At 42.6% G+C, this 7023-nt stretch overlaps 1 long non-coding RNA gene across 1 annotated transcript in view; it reads left to right on the top strand.

Annotated features, from left to right (window-relative positions):
• Positions 1-7023, top strand: part of LOC109524257 (uncharacterized) — a 110963-nt gene that overhangs the window by 32684 nt on the left and 71256 nt on the right. Inside the window, exon 4 of the long non-coding RNA XR_002169929.1 lies at positions 3690-3739. This is a non-coding gene — a long non-coding RNA (uncharacterized LOC109524257). The remainder of the gene's footprint in view (positions 1-3689; positions 3740-7023) is intronic.

The raw sequence follows: 7023 nt of genomic DNA, 5'->3' as shown, positions 1-7023 counted from the left end.
GTGGGGCGGGGGGGGGGGTTGCTCTCGGATCCCGCAGCCCGACGGATAACACACGTGGCCACTTGTTGTCACCCAAACGAGGGAGGGGGCGGGGGGTGGTAATATGAAAATGATGCTCTTCGAAATCGCCACGAAAAATGCGAGGTTGCTTTCAGAGCACATTGGTTACTTTTGAGGTTGAAGATTGGAAGCTGGTTAGCATTATTGACTTTTTAAAATATATTTATTGCAGCGCCCCCCCCCAACACACCTCCCAAACTTGTTTTAATGAAAATGTTTATGCGCGTTTTTTTAAAAAAAAAATCGTCTGGGTTTCGAAAAATAACCGATATACTGTACTGTACAAAGTTTTTTTCAGTGGGCGTCAGTTGTACAAAAATGTACAACGCAACCCCAGAAAGTTTGGTCAAACTGACCCCTTTTTTGCCCACATTGGGTTGTTTCTCACTCAACTGTGTGTTAGACTGCAATATGAAATACAAGTCGCGTCTGATTTGAAAACGTTGACAAAAGTTGCTGAATCAAGCAAGCAAATCACTAAAGTCTCTCCATTAAGGCCAGAAAAAAAGTTGATTTTTACATTTTGGAAAAAGAGTCATCGAGTTGGCACCGCTTTTGCCCCACAGCAGAAACCGCCACTATTTATTTTTTGTTTTAATCGCTAGAATTGAAATACTAAATTATCAATTAACTTAAAAAAAAAAAAAATTCTGGTTGTTGTTCAAAGTTTGATTTCAAGTGTGTTTTAGTCGTCGAATCAATACTTTTATTTTGAAATCAGTGAATCATTGCATTGATGAATCGTGATTTCACGATCGGTCAAAACGATCGTTAGTATTATTTTTTTCCCGCAATCGCTCAGACCGAGTTTAACCCTTTGAAGGACAGCGGTTACTACAGTGGACAAGCTTATCGTGTTATCAGGTTACAGGGTGCATGAACGGGTTAAATGACTCTGATGCGTACAATTTATACAAAAAGTTACTCAAGTAAAGGTATTGGAGTAAATGTAGGGTATCACTACCTGCACCTGGTGGGGATTTGTTGCTTCGTTAACATGGAAGCTAACGCCGAGCACTCCTTGATTTAAGCAATGTTGTTTTATCTAATGGCCGCGTATGCTAATAAAGGCTTCCCTCGCTAATTCCGGGGATTTGTTTCAACCACCTGTCCAAACGGTGGAAGTGGTCGGCACTCTCCTCCCATCGGTCCCAGCGGGCTCCGCACTTTCTCCCGCTGTTGATGCCCGCGTCGTGTGCATTTTCTTTCGGCATGATGATGCAAGCTTCAGAAACCGATCCTTCAAGTCAATCTTTCGCTGTCATTTCACCAGGCTCACACACACAAAAAAAAAAAAAACAAGACAAATCTCTGCTTCATTTTCGACACGGCGTTTTAAATGCAGATGTATTGCATGGATCGCTTTTACCTTGGCGGTCTTACGAGGGGCTGTGAAAAAAAAAATATGAGGCAACCCTCAAACAAATATGTATCGTGGGATTTTACATGCAACTTTGGGTTTCAGTGTTACCTCGCTCTATCATCATTCACCGTCCTCGGCTTCCATTCAGTCATTTTTTTTTTTTTTAAATATGAACCGTGTCCACTTGTCTATTGTGGAAGTGTGTTGTTTTTACACTGCAGTTGGCCTATCTCGGCGGACTTTCCAAATACTTGCGACGTCATGACGCTGGTCTTGTGTGTCTCCAGCAGGTGGCAGTGGAGGGCTTCTCTTTCAGCCCTGCACACCTGCTGCCAATTTGATCGTCATGATTAAACCACGACTGCCGAGATCTCATGTCGCTTGTCGGATTATTGACCTTGTTGCTGCTCTTGCTCAAGTGTTGTTTTTCCAGACCTCTCGATCTCATCATTGTCGCTTTTGCCGCTAGTTCCTCAGTCGTAAGTATTGTGATTATTTTGTCTTTGCTCTTGTTTTGTTGTCGTGTAATTGGACTCTTGTCATTTGGTGTATATTCTCTGCGTTTCTATTATCTTGCCTTTTTGTTTTTTGCCTTTTTTTTCTCCTGGCTCCTTGTGACCAGCGATTTCGGTCTAAACTTTGTCGATGCGCTTTTGCTTGTAAATCCAAAATTTTCTTTCGTATTTTTGTTTGAGTCTCCGTTTGCGAGATGCAATCACCATTCTGTTCGTCCGCGAACTGTGTCGCAATCCAAGGTAGCGATACCAAATGAAGAATTTGGAAAAAAAATGGTTTGACCCTTCCATCACCAAACTGAATGTAATTTCTCCCTTTTTTGTGTAAAAATATTGAACGCAAACAAATTGCAAGCATAAAATGTATGTATGTCCGTGTAAATGCATGTTTCTTTAAAAGGTGGTGCTTGCTGGGTTGAAGTGTGATGTCACTGACCTGAGTGGTCCATAACTGCCGCTAGCAGTCTATGGCCACAGGACTCCATTCTAAGTCCTCTATTATTGCGGTCATTATGCATTTCTATGGCCCTATTGAGCTGATCTGGAGCCTAATCTGACATGGTCCCCCCTGGACTGGTCGCCAGGGCACATCCAGACAAAAAAAAAAAATATCTCCGTACAATTTAACGTCTTCAATAATCCTCGCATGCATGTTTTTGGAATGCGGGAGGGATTCGAACCCAAGACCTCAAATATGAGGCAAACAAACCACGAGCTCATCATGCTGCCTAAAATGAGATTTATTTTCTCACAACTATAAAAAACAGTTTTGGTTGGAATACTTGAGCGAGATATGATGCGACTTGCTTTGACTATGCAAGAGTTACGCAACCTATTTGACTGGCAGGTATTGAGATTGCTAATCATTTATTCAGGGTCTGAGGCAACAAAAACAACAACAAAAACCAGAAACAGTGGCATTTTGTCTTTTGGCGTCAAGCACCTCTCTGTCAACATGTCTCATCTGGCGTTTTACTTAAAAAAAAAGTGAAATGGGAGCGCCACGCCTCGCCTGAGGCGTCATGGTCGTTTCATCGATTTCATGCCGGTAATTTATAACCATGACCTTGTCCTGCTCGCTCTTTCAACGTCTGGCTCGTAAATAGGCCAGGAATCACATACTTCTACCTACAATTTACCACAAGACTCCGACAACTTCGCCTCGTGGGTCTTGGGTGCAATGGACAGAGAAAGAAAAATGGCAATCCAAACGTCGTTCGTCTTCAATTGGAACAACAGCAAGTGCCTTTTTTTTTTTTTTTTCTCCTCCGTGGTTCATTCGTAGTTGTGAGGGTTCTGCTTGAATAGATGCAGCTTCGTGATTTAGTGACTTCTTTTAAAAGACTTGAGGGTTTAAAAAAAAAAAAAAAACACTGTTGTGGCTTTCCCGTGATTTATCGCCTTGTTCAGTTTAGCGTCTGTTTAGTAGATGCCGTGTTTTACGGGCTGGACTTGAGACAGCCTTTTTTTTTTTAAGCCTCACAATTTAGTTAACTGCAGTTCTTGAGCCAAAGCGCTTATTTTACGTCTGAAAAATCTCCCGGCACGGCGCAAAACAAAAATGATGGTTAAAAAGGTTCGGCCTCGTCTGTCAGTTGAGATGCATCACTTCAAAATGCTTCCTTTGATACTGACGGCTGGTGTCAGAACTTGGACGTCAAAAACCGGAATGGGTGACTTTTTCGATCGATAACTGAGGAGACGTTCTACAGAAGAAAAAAAATGGAAATAACACTCAATATCTGTTGCAGGTTGAAACAAGCAGGCGGGGGCTGACAATCAGACTGGCACAACAGGAAAAGTAAGTGACCTGAAGTAAGAGGAGATTTATTCTTTCAAAATAAAACAGGAAGTGACCAGACAAACAACCCACAAAGCAACTCAATTTCTTGGTACAACACAACCCACTCTTTTGAATTTTGTACAAGAGAGAACCATTTTTTGGAAATGTTATGTTGATGATTCATTTTTACTTTTTGGGTTAAATGAAGAACCCAAATAGTTGGGTCAGTCCCTGTTTGACCCATATTGAGATATTTTGGACTAAACGATTTTTTCAAGTGGAGGTGAATTTGTCAATAGTGAACTGTACACAGGTACGTTGTGGTCATTTACAACCATCAAGTTTCCTGGTGTGTGTGTGTTTTTCCTCCGATACTACGTATGCACACACACGCGCACAACGTTAGCTTGATGCTATCTGTATTCACACATCCCCTGTCGGCTAACGATGTCCGTTCGCACCGCCCGCTCCCATATACCGCCGCGATCGAGGCGCCGCGGGTTCAACCAGGAAAGAGGCGCCGAGCTCAGCACATTTCCGGAGAACGCCACGAGAAGCATGATCAGTTACTCCTCGAAGGTGCATTAACAAATTGCAAGGGAGCAAATGTATTTCCGGATTGACTCGCTGTGACAGTGACCTCACACGAGCTCCATTGTCACGGCGACGGCCCCAACCCGCTTTCCGTTGTTTGAACGAGACGAGATGAAGGCTCCTATGAATAAACCAACACCGCAGTGATGATTGATATTCCCTAAATGCACCACCGTAAAAAAAAAATATATATATAATATATAATATATATACCGTATATATGATTGATGGTAGAAATGAGGGGCTTGGAAGTATGACATCAAAAGCAGGCGGCATCCCTTTGATTGACATGGCCTTGGCCTGCATTGATCTTGGGAAAGGATTTTAAATCAATAAAAATGGACCAAGGCAGCACAGTTGTTGACTGGTTAGCACGTTCACCTCACAATGCAGAGGTGCAGGGTTCGATTCCGGCGCCGGCCTTCCTGTGTGGAGTTTTCATGTTCTCCCCGTGCCGCGTGGGTTTTCTCCGGGTATTCTGGTTTCCTCACACATTCCGAAAACATGCGTGGCAGGTTGACTGGGCATTCTAAATTGTCCCGAGGTGTGATTGGGAGCGCGAATGGTTGTCTCTGTGTGCCCTGCAATTGGCTGGCAACCGGTTCAGGGTGTCCCCCGCCTACTGCCCGAAGAGCTGGGATAAGCTCCAGCACACCCCGTGACCCTTGTGAGGAAAAAGCGGATCGGACAATGGATCAATCAGTCACTTAAAGGGTTACAGTGTCGCCACGTAGACGCTATTTAACGGCCGAATCAAACTTGCGGATGGAAGTAAACAAATTGGCTTCATTAAGGGCGGCAAGTATGCTCATGGTTCATTTTGGTTGTTTTGCGTTCAACTAATGGATTGAAATTAATCGTTTTACTTTATTTTTTAATCTTGTGTAGCCAGTTAAAAGACGGCCCGCTTCAGTGCCTCGATACAGATGGCACTCGACTCACCTGTCCATGACCTCTAAAAAATTCATAGCATGTTGAATACTGTTAAAACAGTTTTATCCCAATGGATTTAACATAATAAATCAGTTCTGACCCGACATGTCAACCAGACAAAATCCATTCAATAATAATGACAATGTATAATTGGAACAATTGAAATAACTAGTTAGCACGTTAACTGAAAAAAAAAAACCCTCTCATTTGATCATTATAATTTAATTATTCCTCAAACGGCAATTAATTTTCTTCTTTTATTAATTTTAATTGAAAACCTTGATGAACTGGCGATAGCGTATATTTAACTGGGAATTGCGGCAATTGCAATCGGCGCGCCTCCCGGTGATCCCCCGCCTCATCTCGGAGGTGAATAGCCTCGAGGTGCCGTCCTGAAAAATTGCCGGAATTAATGAAGCGCTCAAGGACAAACGGCGAGAAAGTTGAGCTGGAAGAGCCGCTCCGTCGAATGCGCACGGGGGGGTGCGCGGATCCAGCTTACTTGAATACTGCTTGGCTTAGCATAAGAACTTGACTTGCAATCTACTCTTTACATAAATTTGCACTTCACCCAAGAAAAAAAAAAAAAAATGATAATATTGATACCCCTTCGCGTACAAAAGCAGGCAGTGTTGGATATAACACACTCCCAGTTAAAAACGTGGTCAAACTTGGAGGTACAGCTATATTTATTTCACCTAATTCGCTACCCACCAGGCGTACCCCCTTCAGGAGTGAAGCACCGCAGATCATCGGGAGCTCCTGGGTGGAGGGGGGGTCGGGGGGGGGACTCGTAGGGCTCTTCAAATTGTGTAATTTGCCGCAATCAGAGAGCCGCATGAAGCCTTTGGTCAGCTCTGAATCATCGCGACTTGAAATTACTGCCTGCCTGCCTGCCTGCCAGACGTGGCACAATGGGGGTGCGCCTTTCTATTTTCGTGCCTCATTCCGTCCTATTGCCGGGATTATTTGCAGAGTTGTGGCGCATCTAATTGAAGAATAGGCTTGTGTGACCTGGTTGTGATGCTTTTCGAAAAAAAAATAATAATTTTGGGGTCCTCCCCTTTTATTGTGAGCCTTAAAGCTGCAATCACACAACCCGGTCAAAATCCAGACTGAGAGGTTGCACCGTCTTGATACTTGGAAAAAAAAAATCACCAAAAGATTAGAACAATGTCTTTTGTATATTTTAAGCTTATCAAGTATCTTCAAAGCACATACAAAAAAAAAATCTGAACCGATTGAAGCTTTAGTTGCTCTTGGTATAAATCATAGGTGTCCAAATCAGGTCCTCGCCCCCTTTTGAGATCTTTACACTCCATTTGGTTTTGTTTTTAATCACTTTTTTTGTTAATACCAATATATAACAGAAAAGAAAATGAGGCTATGTATTTATTCAGGATTGACAAGCTGCCGGGTGCTTGTCGGATTATTGACCTTGTTGCTGTTCTTGCTCAAGTGTTGTTTTGTCAGTATGGTCGTTGTTTAGTTATTTTGACCTGAATTTTTGTTTGTCTTGTGAACTGGACTTGTCATTTTGTTTGTTTTCTCTGTTTTCCATTTCCTTGCCTTTTGCGAGCGTCTTCCTCATTTTTTCTCTGGGTCCTTTTGACCGGCGTTTTCTGTTTTGGACTTTGTCGGTTTTGTGTTTTTTTGATACAAAAATTTTGTTGTCGCATTTTGTCTGTGTCTGCATTTCTGGGACGCCGAAATATTATTCGGTTCATTTCGAGCTGGCAAAATGATTCCTAATGGCAATCATAAACATTTTTTTT

Source organism: Hippocampus comes, unplaced genomic scaffold (assembly GCF_001891065.2).
Source record: "Hippocampus comes isolate QL1 unplaced genomic scaffold, H_comes_QL1_v1.1 scaffold527, whole genome shotgun sequence".
Classification (NCBI taxonomy): Eukaryota; Metazoa; Chordata; class Actinopteri; order Syngnathiformes; family Syngnathidae; genus Hippocampus; species Hippocampus comes.
Note: the sequence above shows the minus strand (reverse complement) of the source record. Positions and strands in the feature narration are given on the sequence as shown.